This window comes from Notamacropus eugenii, chromosome 1, assembly GCF_028372415.1.
Source record: "Notamacropus eugenii isolate mMacEug1 chromosome 1, mMacEug1.pri_v2, whole genome shotgun sequence".
Classification (NCBI taxonomy): domain Eukaryota; kingdom Metazoa; phylum Chordata; class Mammalia; order Diprotodontia; family Macropodidae; genus Notamacropus; species Notamacropus eugenii.
In genome coordinates, this window is record NC_092872.1 from 593,739,187 (window position 1) to 593,755,179 (window position 15,993).

The window sequence follows — 15,993 nt, forward strand, 5'->3', positions numbered from 1 at the left end:
CAAGATTTATAGCCTGCATGAATAGGCTGGAAATGAGGTGGCTTGAGGGACAAATTTTCCAGGATCTGGGTCATGATTGGGCTCTAGTGTGGACACATATCTGAATTGTTGCATCAAGGAGACAGCACAGGGTCTGCAAATGCCTCATTTGAGGACTTTGGCACTTGTTTGGGAAAACTCTGGGGATGATCACTATTTTACTGTTTCCATCTGGCTGTCATTGGTACAGAGTTTTCTGCTGAAGAAGGCTTTTCCCTCAAAGAATTTATAATCACAGTGCTTCCCATTCAGAAGGGTCATTTCCCCCCAGTGTTGTAGTCATAGGAGATCAAACTAGGGCAGTGGTAACGTTCCACACTCAGTATTTATCCTTAGTTCCAAGTGAACTTCCATTATCTGATGGAATTTTATCAGGTTTATTATTATTATTATTGAGATTATCTTGAACCACATACCCACACAGAGTTTAGCTAGGCAGTAGGAAAATTAGAAAGGCCATGTATACCTCTCTTGGCATCTTTTTGATGAAAGAAAACAGTCAGGTTTCAGTCAGGAGATAGAATTACTGAAGCAATTTTCCGTGCAAAGTTTGCTTGTCAGTACAACCAGGTTGTCATTTTAATCAGAGGTCTTACTTTTGGAAAGAGACAGGAGGCCCTTATTCTGCAAGTCTTAGTTATCCCTTTCAACCAATCAATAAAGCATTTTCAAGCACCTGCTATGTGTCAGGCACTATACTGTTACTAGGGATATGAGGACAAAAAAATAAAATAATCTTACTGGTAATGAGCTTAGATTCTAATGAAGGAGTCAGGTACATATAAAAAACCATTTAACATAAATATAACATTAATAAATGCAAATATATGCAAAGTAACCAAATACAAGGTTGTTTTTGGGAGAGGTCGCTAACCTTTTTGGAGACACAAATAAGGGAAGCATTCACGCTGAAGGTGGTACTTGAGCTGCATCTTGCAGGAAAAGAGGGATAAAAGAAGTTCATGCCAGACACGGGGGACAACCAGTACAATGACACAGAGAGGAGAAACCCTTTTCTTTTGTGTTGGTTTTCTTTGCTCTCACTCCATTCAGATCTCCCCTGCCTTTATCAGGTATCCAGGAGCTGTGATACAAACATGAAAAATAATGCATTCCCTGACCTCAAGGGGCTCATAGTTCCCTCAGCTGTAAAATGGGGTGAACAATGACACCTACCTTTTAGGGTTGTTGTGAGGATCAAATTAGATGAAAAAAAAACCTCTTAGTGCAGTGTCTGGAGCAAAGGAGATGCTCTATAAATGCATATTCCTTCCTTATAATCAATAAGAGGATGTGCATGAAAAATGTACATTAGCAATTATAATACAAGTCTGAATGAGACAAATATATGGGAAGGTCAAATAAGACTAAAAGACGGAATCACTCTAGTTAAAAGGATAATGGCAATAATTAACTTTTGTAAAGCTCTTTGGGGTCTGCAAAATCTTTTACTCATTTTATCCTTACAATAGCCCTGGAAGGTAAGTGCAATTATTATCTCCATTTCTACAGATAAGGAAAGGCAAACAGAGGTTATGTGACTTGCCAAGGGTCACACAGCTAGTGAGTGTGTGAATCTGGATTTGAAGTCAGGTCTTCCTGAGTCCAGGTGAAATATTCTATTCAATGTCCCACCTAGCTCAGGACTTCTTGGAAGGAATACACAGTTTGGACCTAGAAGGAAAGCAAAGATTTCAACAGGAAGTGGTATGGACAAAATTGATCAGGGCTTGTGATAGATACACAGATATGAAGAGGGAGGAAGAAGGTGTTAGGATGAGAGCCACAGTAACTCATATATAACTTAGTGTGGTCGAACTGGAGACTACAGAAGAGCAGGGCACAAGAATTGCAGGGATGTTAGTTGTTTTTGTTATTGAGTTGTTTTAGTCTTGTCCCACTCTTCATAACCTCATTTGGGATTTTCTTGGTAAAGATACTGGAGTGGTTTGCCATTTCCTCCTCCAGCTCATTTTACAGATGAGGAAATTGAAGCCAACAGAGTTAAGTGACTTGCCCAGGGTCATACAGCTAGTAAGTGTCTGAAGCCAGATTTGAACTCATGGGGATGAGTCTTTCCGATTCCAAGGCTATTGCTCTATCCATTGTGCCACCTAGCTCTCCCAGGGATGTTAACCTGTCCTTTTTTTGTTCCAGCCTCTGAGAATCACAGAATGCTTCAAGATTACATTTGATTACCTCATTTGAGTTTCATAACAACCTTGTATGATTATAATAATAATGATAGCTGATTAACAAATATAGCATTGTAAGGTTTATAAAGCACTTTATCTACATTATCTCAATGGAACCTTATAATAACTCATCAGGTAGATGCTACAAATAGTGTTATCAGAGGCAGCTAGGTGCTACAGAGCTCAGCCTGAAGTCAGGAAGACATTTGCTCAAATTTGGTCTCAGACACTTACTAGCTGTGTGATCTTGGGCAAGGCACTAAACCACTACCTGCCTCAGTTTCCTCACCTGTAAAATGGGAATAAATAATGCCATTTACCTCCCAGGGTTTTTATGAGGATCAAATGAGATAATATCTGTAAAATGCTTGACATATAGTAGATGCTATATAATTGCTCATTCCCTGCCTTCTCCCCTCGCCCAAATATTCATTTTTCCAAATGAAGAAACTGAGGTTTACAAAAACGAAGTGATTTGTCCAAGATCACACAGCTAGTTGAGTGGCAAGAGCTGGAGCTTGAATTCTGGTCTTCCGGGTCTGAAACCAGTGCTCTGTCTACTAGATTTACTGGTCAGAAATAGGCAAGAAGAGGCAACGAAGGAAGAAACAATGAAAATGTTCACATTTTCTCATCTTCTCCGTTGTAAATTTAGACCCAAAGAAACCTCAATGATACACAGAGATGAACACTAAAGTGATATTACGTAGCGTGTGGAGGGCTTGCTGTTCACTTATATCTGACTCTTCATGACCCCTTTTGGGGTTTTCTTGGCAAAGATACTGGAGTTGGCCATTTCTTTCTCCGGATTATTTTTACAGGGGAGGAAACTGAGGCAAACAGGATTAAGTGACTTTCACAGAATTATACAGCTAGTAAGTGTCTGAGGCTGAATTTGAACTCAGGTCCTCCTGACTCCAAACCTGGCTCTCTATTCACTGCCACACCTAGAAGAATACAGGTCCATTTTAGCATGGTATAGTTGAGTTGGGAAAGCTAGATTCTTGTCCTGATGGCCCCTTTACTGGCTTCTTGACTTTACCTAACTCTTTCCATCTCTTTGGCTCTCAGTTTCTTTGTCTGTAACAGAGTTCTAGATGTTCTCTAATGACCACCTTAACTGCCAGTATTCTTGAGCTGAACCCTCCAACTTCCAAATGATGCCCAGTGAGGTTTTTTCATTATCTCTTACTATTTATTATGTTTGCCACTGATCCAAACCAGCACTTCTCTTATTCTTTTTAAAATTCTGATTTTAATAAGCAGCAAAGTGTGTGTGTGACAGAGAAAGAGAGAGAGAGAGAGAGAGAGAGGGAGAACATTTTCATATTAAAAAGTAGAACAGGAAAAATCCTTACATTACTGTTGCATATTGCTTGATTTTTATAAAATATATGATAAACTCAGCATGTTACTTTCAAAGCTGTCCTGTTTATTTTTATTTCCCTCTGAACTTCCTCATGTTCTCTTTTGTGTGTTTTGAAAAGTGCTTCAATGACTCTGTTTTATGTCTTTTCCGATTATTTTTTGGGAGACAATACTATCCCTAGCTCTCTTCCCCTGTCACCCACCCCTCTCCAATAAAAAAAAAGAAAAACATGGTGCTTTTAACACACAGGTATAGCCAGGCAAAACACATCTATGTATTTTGTGTGTTCTAAAAAGTATGTCTCATTCTGCACCTTGGGTCCTTCACCCCTCTGTCAGGACGTAGCTAAGTATGCCTTGTCATCAATTCTCCAAAGTCATGATTTGTCACTGCATAGATCAGAATTCTTAAGGCCTTAAAAATTGTTTTTCTTTATAATATTGTTTATATTGTGCCAATTGTTTTCCTGGTTCTTTTCATTTCACTTGGTTCATACAAGTACTTTGTCTCTCTCATCATTTTATACGGTGCAACAATATACCATTCCATCCACATATCATAATTTATTCAGCCATTTCAAAATTGATGGGTACTTCTATTGTTTCCAAGTTTTTAGAAGCTAGGTGGTACAGTTTATGGTGCAATGGGCTTGGAGTCAAGAAGACTGGAGTTTAAATCTGACCTCAGACACATTAGCCATGTGACCCTGGGCAAGTTACTTAACCCATCTACTTCAGTTTCCTCAAATTATAAAATGAGGTTTGTAATAGCACCTATCTCCCGGGTTTGTTTTCAGGATCAAATAGGATATTTGTAAAACATTTAGCACTGTGCCTGCACATAGTAGTTGTTTTATAAATACTTATTCCCATCTTTCCTTCATCCTTGGATATAAAAATATGCTACTATAAATATTTTTGTACATATGGGTCTTTTTCCTATTTCTTTGATCTTCTGGGGATATAGGCCAGTAGCTGGATCACTGGGTCAAAGGTATGCACAGTTTGGTGACTATTTGAGCATAATTTTCAAGTGCTTTCCAGAATTTCTGGGCCAGTGTTCTGTCTTCAATGGCCTCTCCAATATTCATCTTCTTCACCAGTCTGATGGATGTGAGGTAGCACTTCAGAACTGTTTTAACATTCCTCCCATCAGCACATTTCTTCTTAATCCTTCCCATCCACTCCCACCTGCCTTCTCAGGATTGGACTTGTCTCCTACTTTATTGAGAAGACTGAAGCGATTGGATTAGAATACTCATGTCTCCTCTGCTCCTTCAATCCTGTCCTTAGTCTTTTTGCCTCTCTACTACTTTTTACTAAGATTAACCCCTTTACCTATAACCTTGATCATGTCTTCAACGTCGTCCGTGGTAGTTTCTTCCTCTCTACTTCCTTCTTCCCCGCAGACCACAAGTGTATCATAGATACTCCCATCCTAAAAAACCAAAACATGTTTCCTAGACTCTGCTATCCTGCTAAGTTCCTGTCTTAAATAATTTCTTCCTTTCACTACTACATTCTTAGAAAAGGTAGCTTACTCTTCTTGCCTCCAAGTCTAGGCCACCCATCCACTTTGTCCTCAACACCATCCAATGATAGCTTTGTAATGATCTCCCTGTTTTTAACTACTCTCTAATCCATTTTTGCCTGTGTAACTTTCTTAAAGCACCATGCCTTACTAAATGTTTATTTAATTGAATTATTGCACTATTATAGTCAAGGTTCTTCTGTACTTAAAACCTGGGTTATGGAAACGTTGTATGTGTGTTGGGTCTTCATTATGGACTATTGGTGGTAGATAAACATATGTGATAGAGATGGAGGACCTGCACAGCTTTCTGACCTTTCCTGGAACAAACAGGTTCCTTTGATGTTATCCTTGAACCAAACAGAATGTGAGAAGCATGTTCCATGAGAGCCATTCATTTATTTTCAAAGCTGAACCCATTGCAGTGAAATGAAGTTATGTAAATTATCTATGAGGTTGGTATGAGTAGGCTAGGGAATGTCAGGTTTAATATATCAGTGGCATTTCCCTTTTTTCAGACCAAAGACCTTGGCCAGTCAGTTTCTATTCTGTTTGCATTTTATCCCAATTTTCAATTTTCTAAAGGGTTTTTTTGGGCCCATGTGATTTAGAGGTCTGGACTCACAAGGCGACACTTTATTGACATGGGGAAGGGCAGCTGGTTTATTTTGCCATTTTCTTTCTGTTTCTTTTCCTCTTCTTTCTCAAGTGACTTTCTTGTTCACAGACTTTTCTTCTTGTTATTACTAGGGATGGGTAAATTTGCTGCTGTAAATTCACCCAGCAAACCACCAGCTCCATAAAACAGTGACCTCATCAGATAACCTGAGTAGGTTGTCAAAGGCTAGGTGCTGATACTACATTTGGATTTTTTTCTTAGGTTTTACCCCTAACTTCTATCTGACCTCAGCCAATCTCTTTATCTTATGTTCCTGACAAGAGCCTTCTAATCCAGCCAAAGAGCCCAATGATCTTTCAATAAAGTTTTAAACTGAAAATTAATGGAAAATTAAGTTCTCATATAGATCTAGCAAGCCAGATACCACAGAGAGCAGTGATTACTATAGGAAGAATATTAGTAGAGAGCACTAGTAATAAATAGCTTGAGGAGAGAACCAACAATGGAGAGAATGTTTTATACTAACTATTCTTTCTGTATCTTCTTAGGAAATAAGTATTTATTTATTTATTTGACTTTTTAGCATTCATTTTCACAAAATTTTGGGTTCCAAATTTTCTCCCCATTTCTCCCCTCCCCCCACCCCAAAACGCCAAGCATTCTAATTGCCCCTATCACCAATCTGCCCTCTCTTCTAACATCCCTCCCTTCCCTTGTCCCCATCTTCTCTTTTGTCCTGTAGGGCAGGATAACTTTCTATACCCCATTACCTGTATTTCTTATTTCCTATTTGCAGGAACAGTACTCGACAGTTGTTCCTAAAACTTTGAGTTCCAACTTCTCTTCATCCCTCCCTCCCCACCCATTCCCTTTGGGAAGTAAGCAATTCAATATAGGCCATATCTCTGTAGTTTTGCAAATGACTTCCATAATAGTCGTGTTGTGTAAGACTAACTATATTTCCCTCCACCCTTTCCTGCCCCCCATTGCTTCTATTCTCTCTTTGGATCCTATCCCTCCCCAAGAATGGTGACTTCAAATTGGTCACTCCTCACACTGCCCTCCCTTCCATCATCCCCCCCACCCTGCTTATCCCCTTCTCCCCCACTTTCCTGTATTGTAAGATAGGTTTTCATACCAAAATGAGTGTGCATTTTATTCCTTCCTTTAGTGGAATGTGATGAGAGTAAGTTTCATGTTTTTCTCTCACTTCCCCTCTTTTACCCTCCACTGAAAAGTCTTTTGCTTGCCTCTTTTATGAGAGCTAATTTGCCCCATTCCATTTCTCTCTTTCTCTTCCCAATATATTTCTCTCTCACTGCGTAATTTCATTTTTTTAAGATATGATCATCCTATTCAATTCACTCTGTGCTGTCTGTCTCTCTTTGTGTGTGTGTGTGTGTGTGTGTGTGTGTGTGTATGTGTGTAATCCCACCAACTACCCAGATACTGAAAAGTTTCAAGAGTTACAAATATTGTCTTTCCACGTAGGAATGTAAACAGTTCAACTTTAGTTAAGTCCCTTATGACTTCTCTTTGCTGTTTACCTTTGCATGCTTCTCTTCCTTCTTGTGTTTGAAAGTCAAATTTTCTTTTCAGCTCTGGTCTTTTCATCAAGAATGCTTGAAAGTCCTCGATTTCATTGAAAGACCATTTTTTCCCCTGAAGTATTATATTCAATTTTGCTGGGTAGGTGATTCTTGGTTTTAGTCCTAGTTCCTTTGACTTCTGGAATAGCATATTCCACACCCCTTGATCCCTTAATGTAGAAGCTGCTAGATCTTGTGTTATCCTGATTGTATTTCAACAATATTTGAATTGTTTCTTTCTATCTGCTTGCAATATTTTCTCCTTGACCAGGAAACTCTGGAATTTGGCCACAATGTTCCTAGGAGTTTCTCTTTTTGGATCTCTTTCAGGCGGTGATTGGTGGATTCTTTCAATATTTATTTTGCCCTCTGGTTCTAGAATATCAGGGCAGTTTTCCTTGATAATTTCATGAAAGATGATGTCTAGGCTCTTTTTTTGATCAAGGCTTTCAGGTAGTCCCATAATTTTTAAGTTGTCTCTCCTGGATCTATTTTCCAGGTCAGTTGTTTTTCCAATGAGATATTTCACATTATCTTCCATTTTTTCATTCTTTTGGTTTTGTTTTGTGATTTTTTGGTTTCTCATAAAGTCATTAGCCTCCATCTGTTCCATTCTAATTTTGAAAGAACTATTTTCTTCAGTGAGCTTTTGGACCTCCTTTTTCATTTGACTAATTCTGCTTTTGAAACCATTCTTCTCCTCATTGACTTTTTGAACCTCTTTTGCCAATTGAGTCAGCCTATTTTTCAAGGTGTTATTTTCTTCAGCATTTTCTTGGGTCTTCTTTAGCAAGGTGTTGACCTGCTTTTCATGCTTTTCTTGCATCTCTCTCATTTCTCTTCCCAGTTTTTCCTCCACCTCTCTAACTTGATTTTCAAAATCCTTTTTGAGTTCTTCCATGGCCTGAGCCCATTGAATATTTATTTTGGATGTTTGGGATACAGAAGTCTTGACTTTTATGTCTTTCCCTGATGGTAAGCATTGTTCTTCCTCATCTTAAAGAATGGGAGGAGATATCTGTTCACCAAGACAGTAACCTTCTGTGATCTTATTTCCCCCCTCTTTTCTGGGCATTTTCCCAACCAGTTACTTGACTTTTGGGTCCTTTGTCAAGAGTAGGGTATACTCTGGGAATCTGTGAGATCTCAGTTCCTCCAAGGTGGCACAATCAAGCATGTACCGATCTTGATGCAGAGAGGGATTTTTATGTCCAGAATCTTAGCAATTACCTTTCCACAGCCACCTAGCCTCCAGTTCCTCCAAGGCAGCACTGGGAGCTGATTTTCAGATAAGCTGGATAGGCAGGGCTGCCATTCAGTGTGAGACAAAGATCAGCTTGGCCAGGTCCTCCACCCAGGGCTGAGGTAAGACTCAGCTTTTCAGTGCCCCCAGGGATTTTTACGCTCCAGCAACAAGCAGTCTGTACGGGTTGCTGTGCACCCTCTGTGGCTGCTGCCTGCTGCTGGAGCTATGGGAAGGCCCTTCTCCCTTCCTGGCCAGCTGATAAAACCCCTTCACTGACCTTTGGTGCCTGTGGGTTGAGGGATCTGAGGAACTGCTGCTGCGACTGGAGATTCCACCCCTGAGGTATCTTCCTCCCAGAGTCTTGTAACACTGTGCCACACCTCGTGGCCAAGGCTGGGCTGGGCTCCTTGCTCCCGCTCCACGTCTGGTGCAACTGATGTTTCCGTGGGCCTTTCAGGTCACCATGGGCTGGAAATCTCCTATACTCTGTTGTTCTCCACTTCTGCTGCTCCAGAATTTGTTGAGAGTCCCTCTCTACAGCTATTTTGTGGGCTGTGTAGGGAGACCCTATATAAGTGTGTCTTTCTAGTCCACCATCTTGGCTCTGCCCCCCAAAATAACTTTTTAAAAAAAAGATAATAAAGTCTGGTTAATTATTAAGAAGCCCACTGGTAGGAACTAGAACTCTAAGGGGCAGAGCAGATAGCCTTCCCCTAGTGATCCCAATGTGTGAGTGTGAGTGACTATTTGTGGGAGTGGTCCCAGAGGGGATGCCACATCAGAAACATTACCAACCTGTCATGAAAATAATAGTGATGATTTGAGCATAAACTGTAGCTCTTTCTCTGCCAACTGTTTAGAATCTGACCATTGCTTTATTTGTTTTAATGGTGATCTCATTCTTCAAAAATTAGAGAAACCAGTGAGAAAGATTGCTGTTCTTGATCTGATCCTGGTCAATAAGGGGAGACATTGTTAAGCAGAAGTTAATTTTGGGACAAAAATGATTACTTCATCCTAAAGTTTGATAGAGGAAAGAGTAGTTGGACACATCAAGTAGATTTTGAGAGGATATAATTCAAAAACCTCAGAGACAAGACTGGTAGAATTTTTTTACAATGAAATTCCATAGGGAAAATTGTCCTAAGAGGTATGAGAAGCTCTCAAGAATGTAATGCTGAAGATGCAAGTGCAACTGATTTTGATGAGGAAGAAAGGAGGGAGCTGTCTAACAAGTCAACAATGGATGCTCAGAGAACTACACCGAAATTATCAATTTAGATTTTTAAGGAGTATACAGAGCATGAAAGAGAGGCCGAATGATTGAGAATGAATACAAGAGTGTGGTACAGTCCTTCAAAAGAGTAGTGTCAGGATCCCTAAAGCTCACAATAAGCCTTTAGCTGATGATGTCTGCTCACTAAAAATAATAGATTTCTTTAAGTGATAATGGGGAACAAAAGGCTCAATAGTGTTACGAGATTTCTGCTTGAGGAATATGAGATGAGGCTAATGGGTTATGGGGAGAAAGAAGATCAATTTAAATTTGATTTTACTTATTTTTTCTCTACTAAGGAAAATAATTTCATTGGAGAAGATAAAACAAAATAGTTGTTTGCAACCAAAAACCTAAGAGAAGTGAGTAGAAGTCACCTGGTCAGATGAATTACATACCAGGGTACTAAGAAGACTTTTGGATATAATTGTTAAATCCTGCCAGTGATTAACAACAACACCAACAAAAAAATGGAACACTGGAGCCTCAGGATCAGAGTTGAGCAAATGCCTGAACCAAAAAAAAAAAAAAAAGTGAAAGTATTAAAAACTCACTGGTTTTGATTAATGGCAAAAATTTAGACTTATCAAAGCAATGGTTTATAAGCATTTAGAAAGAAAAGCAATGATCACTAATAATTCATGGAAGACTAAATTTATTTTCCTTTTAGGCAGGCTTACTGGAATGGTAGTTTCAGAGAAAGTCATAGAGATCGGAAATTGAGATTTTAGCCAAGTATTTAATTAAGTCTTTCATGTCACTCTTGTGCAATAGATGAGAGTTCATTTAGATTGATTCAGAACTGGTTGAATGATCAGATCCTCAGAATAGTGATTAATTTAATGATGTCAACTTGGACAGAAATCTCTAATAGAGTTTCTGAGGAATCATTCTTTGGTCTTGTGATGTTCAACATTTTTTATCATTGACTTAGATGCACAGATGGCACACCTCAAATTTTCAAAGATATGAAGCTGAGGGATAGTTAAAATACTGAATGACATAGTCATGAGCCAAAAAATATTTTTGACTAACTAGAATAATGGACTGAATATTTAGAACAAAATAAATACAATAGGGATAGTTGTACAATTGACATAGGTTAAAAAATGTCTGAGAAAAAATATGGAGTCGTTGAGTTGTGTAATAACAGTGTGTGAAGTAGATCTGGTAAATCCAATACAAGTATACAGTCTGGTGTATCTCAAAGAGAGAGGGGATCAGAGCACTGATTGATTCAAATATTCCACTGGGACACATATTGTATAGACAATGAATCTAGAACTTCAATGCCTTTAGCTAAAGGATACTACAGAACTTCCAGAATTAATCCAATTTAATTTGATAAGCATTTATTAAGTATCTGTTATATAGTGGGCACTCTGTTAGGTGACACATAATAAAATGAACCAGGTTTTCAGCTTTTCTCCCAAGCTCGGTGCCAGGATCTGCTACTTTAGTTGCATCCCAGAAACAAGATGGTGAAGGTCAGAGTCAATGGATTTGGTCACATTGGGCGCCTAGTGACCAGGGCTGCATTCACCTCAGGTGGAGTAGACATCATGGTCATCAATGACCCCTTCATTGACCTCAGCTACATGGTTTATATGTTTCAATATGACTACTCATGGCAAGTTCAAGGGCACAGTCAAGACTGAGAATGGGAAGCTTGTAATCAATGGAAAAGCCATTACCATATTCCAGGAGAGGGATCCCACCAATATCAAATAGGGAGATGCTGGAGCCAAGTATGTTGTAGAGTCCACTGGAGTCTTCACCACCATGGAAAAGGCTGGGGCTCACTTGAAGGGTGGAGCCAAGAGGGTCATCATCTCTGCCCCTTCTGCTGATGCCCCAAAGTTCGTGATGGGAATAAACCATGAGAAATATGATAATTCCCTTAAGATTGTGAGTAATGCTTCCTGAACTACCAACTGCTTGGTTCCCTTGGCCAAAATCATTCATGACAACTTTGGCATTGTGGAAGGACTCATGACTACAGTCTATGCCATTACTGCTACCCAGAAGACAGTAGATGGCCACTCTGGTAAGCTGTGGCGTAATGGGCGTGGTGCTATCCAAAACATCAACCCTGCTTCCACTGGTGCTGCTAAGGCTGTAGGCAAGGTCACACCTGAGCTGAATGGGAAGCTCACAGGCATGGCTTTCTGTGTTCCTAATCCCAACGTATCTGTTGTGGATCTGAGCTGCCGCCCCTTGATATGATGATATCAAGAAAGTGGTGAAGCAGGCATCAGAGGGACGCTTGAAGGGCATCTTGGGCTACACAGAGGACCAGGTTGTATCCTGTGACTTTAACAGCAACACCCACTCTTCCACCTTTGATGCTGGTGCTGGTATTGCCCTCAATGACCACTTTGTCAAGCTCATTTCTTGGTATGATAATGAGTATGGTTACAGCAACCGTGTAGTGGACCTCATGGTCTACATGGCCTCCAAGGAGTAAAGTGGAAAGTCATGGATCTTCATCTTCAGTCAAAAAAGGAATTCCACCACTGGGGAGCTTACATTCCTAACTTATGTTCTGTACTGGGGATACCATGCCCCATTCACATCCTTGTCCCAATACACCCCTGTAGTGGGGGGGGGAGAAGCCTAGAGGTGATGGTGAGATCAAGTAGTGGAGGTTGGAACAAAAAATAGATCGCTGCGGTTGAAAAGGTTTATTTATTGGGAGTTTAGGGTTTTTGAGGGTGACATCAAAATGTATACTGAATCCCCCAAATCTAAAAACAGGAATTGGGAGAGAGATGAAGCCCATGAGCCAGATGCTGAACTCCTTGATCTGGGAAATGGTACATAAATAATGGAAATCAGGATCTAACTGGGATTATATAGACAGATAGCATGAACTGCAAAGGAAAAGCCATTGAGTGATGAGGGCAAAGGGATGAAATGGAAATGGCAATGATCTCTCATCCTTCCTGGCCCACTGTTTCTGGAGACATGCAAGAAGTCACATCCAATACTATAGAGGTTGGTCAGGGATTCAATATTTACTGAGTGAAGACTGGTTTTCCCCAAAATGCAAGATGGAAGACAGGGTGAAGAGGGATAATATAAAGGTGGATTATTAACAATAGGTCCTGAGTTCAAGAGAGGACAATGGAATTGGAGGAAAGGATGGGGTAGGGATTTTTCAGGGGTACAACTGAGATGAATGGGCACCAGAGAGCAGACAGCAGTATCAGGAATAGGGGGTTTTCCTCTAGGTAGCCTGATTCCAAATCACAAGAGAAGGAGGAATTCTTTGGCTAGTCACAGGATGATGGGTTGATTATTTTAGCCTTCCCAGTAAGCATTCATAGCTCAGTCCCAGGTCCTGGCTTGGATGTTGATTTTCTCACCCTCCCAGCTGGCGGAGGCTCTGGGTCAAATACAGTGCAGCCTTCCAAACAAGTTATGAAGTTCAAAACTGAATAGAATTGGACTGGATTTCCAGGCATGAAAACTTAGTTACCAAGACTTTATTGTTTGAAGTCAGTTTTATTCTCACTTATTAGGAGTGAATGGACCTGATTTAGGCATGTCCATTTTTTAAAACTCCCCAAATCACAAAATTAACATGATCAGTCTATCTGAAATGACATGTATTGATCATATAGAAACGTGGATAAATAATTTCTCAGTAACAAACAAAATAACCTTGGTCAGATTGGCCAGATAAGGTATGTCTAGGATAACAAATTCATTCATGCTCTTGTAATATAACTTGAAAGAAATGTCCTTCTCTTATTTTGGTGAGAATTATTGATTACAGAATCACTATTTAAAATACCACATACTCTAAGAATATGTGCTATGGAGGAAGAACACTAGATTTGTAGTCAAGAGATGTAGCTCTGACATGGACTTGTAGTAGCATCTTGGGCAAGTTACTTGCCCACTGCTATAGGCTTTTCATCTGTAAAATGGGGATAATATTGTATTTCTTACTTCATGGGTTATGAGGACCAAATGAGATGATGAATGTAAAGTGCATTGTAAATTGTAAATAGTTTTATAAATTTAAACTTTTTTTGGGAATGGGGTAGGGAAGAAGTTCCCTACCAGTGAATTCCATTGGAAATTCTCTGCACTAATGCAAAGACGAACTGTTCTTCAACTTATATGTAGTCAGGTAGTTAGTCCTAATAAGTAAGGTAAATAAGCACTTATTAAATGCTTATGATATGCCAGGCGTTGTACAAAGTGCTGGGGATGCAATGAAAAGCAAAGACAAACCAACAGACAAAAACAGCTCCTGCCCACAGGGAGGACACATTCTAATGGAGGAATGAGTATGTAAATAACTAGATGCGTGTAACGTATATTCAGAGCAGAAGGAAGACCCTCTGAAAGGGACAGGCATTAGCAGCTGTGTTTGTCCTTTGTTCTAGAAGAGGACCATGACATCGAGATGATGATACACCCATTCAGTGAATAGGCTTCTTAAAGTAGTTACTCAAGGGATGCCCCTTTAAACAACAACAACAACAAAAAACTGGGAGGGGAATCAAAAAATCAAACAGGGAACTCAGGGTTCCTGGGTAAAAGAGAAAACAATTACAATTTAGTAATTACATTCATTCTGTGCTGGGTGGGTGGGGATCTGTTGTCCAGTCCATGAGCTCCAGAGTAAATTGGGCTTAAGGCTTGGTCTTTGAGCAAGAAATCTAGCCAGTAAACCCAAGGGAAAAAAAGGAAGCTTTGGGCCATGGAAGTATACTTTCCTCTGGGTAGAACTCGAGAGGAGAGGAGAGGAGAAGAGGTACTCACTCACAGGCTGTTTGTCCTTCGTTCTTGATGATGTCCTTATCCATCATCAAGATGATGAGGTGACTTGCAGTTGACTTTGATTTGAATGAGGGGGGACTGTGCAAGGTCATCAACCTCACTTTCTTCTCCAGAGCTATCTCAGCGTTAGCAGCTAGGGGGACCAGGAAATAGCTCCAGTGGAAAGTGGAATTTATATTGAGTCTTAAAGGAAGATAAAAAAATCTAAGAGGTAGAGGTGAAGGGGGATCGATTGTTTTAGCTATGGGGGACAGTAAATACAAAGGCATGGAGATGAGAAATAGAGTTTTCTATGTGAGAAACTGCAAGTAGGCGAAGTATGTTCCTGGAACATAGAGTCTATTAATAATAATAATAGCTAATGTTTATATGACAGTATGTGCCAGACACTGCGCTAAGTGTTTTATAGATATTTCACTTTATACTTCAAACCCTGGAAAGTAGGCACTGTTATTATTTCCATTTTCCAGTTAAGGAAACTGAGGCAAATAGAGATGAAGTGGCTTGACCACTAGTAAGGGTCTAAGGGCAGATCTGAACTTAAATCTTCCTGGCTCTAGGCCTGGCATTCCTTCCACAAGAGAATCAAGTATAAAAGAGTTAAAAGGGTGGGAAGAAGCCAAGTTATAAAGAGATTTAAATGCTAATAAAGGAATTTATATTTAACCCTATAGATAACAGAGAGCCAGTGGAGCTCAATGAACAAGGGGAAACATGGTCAGACTCATACTTTAGAAAAAACACTTTGGTATCTGAATAGAGGCTAGATTGAAGTTGGAGAGATGAGTTAGGGAGATCAGGAAGAAGGCCCTTACAATAACTGAGAGTCTATGAATCAGGATTCTGACTCTATGAGTGGAGAGAAGAGGATGAATGTGAGAGATGTGATGGCAGAAAGAGCAAGATTTGACCATGGATTAGATATATAGAGAGAATGAAAGCAAAGTTATGGGCTTGAGTGACTGATTGGTGTTCTCAACAGTAATGTGGAAGATGAGAAGAGGAGAAGGTTTAAGGGGGGTGGGCCATAATGAGTTTTGTTGAATTTAAGACATCTACAGGAATCCAGTTTGCGATGTCTAAGAGGCAGTGGAGATGTGTCACTGTAGCTTAGAAGAGAGATGAGGGTTGCATATATAAATATGGGAATCAACTGTAGAGAGATGATCTCTGAACTCACGGGAGCTGATGAGATCACCAACTGAGACAGGATGGAGACCAAAGAGAAGGGGCCCCATGACTTTGTGGGATGCATACAGTTAATGTCTATTAGAATTTAAAAATTCAACTTGCCTCTTGAAAATTGACTCATATCAGCCTAGGTCACATCATT

General features: G+C 39.8%; 1 pseudogene; it reads left to right on the plus strand.

Annotated features, from left to right (window-relative positions):
* The first annotated feature begins 7,846 nt into the window (after positions 1 to 7,846).
* On the plus strand, positions 7,847 to 14,915 carry LOC140520563 (glyceraldehyde-3-phosphate dehydrogenase pseudogene; annotated as a pseudogene).
* Positions 14,916 to 15,993: the final 1,078 nt, after the last annotated feature.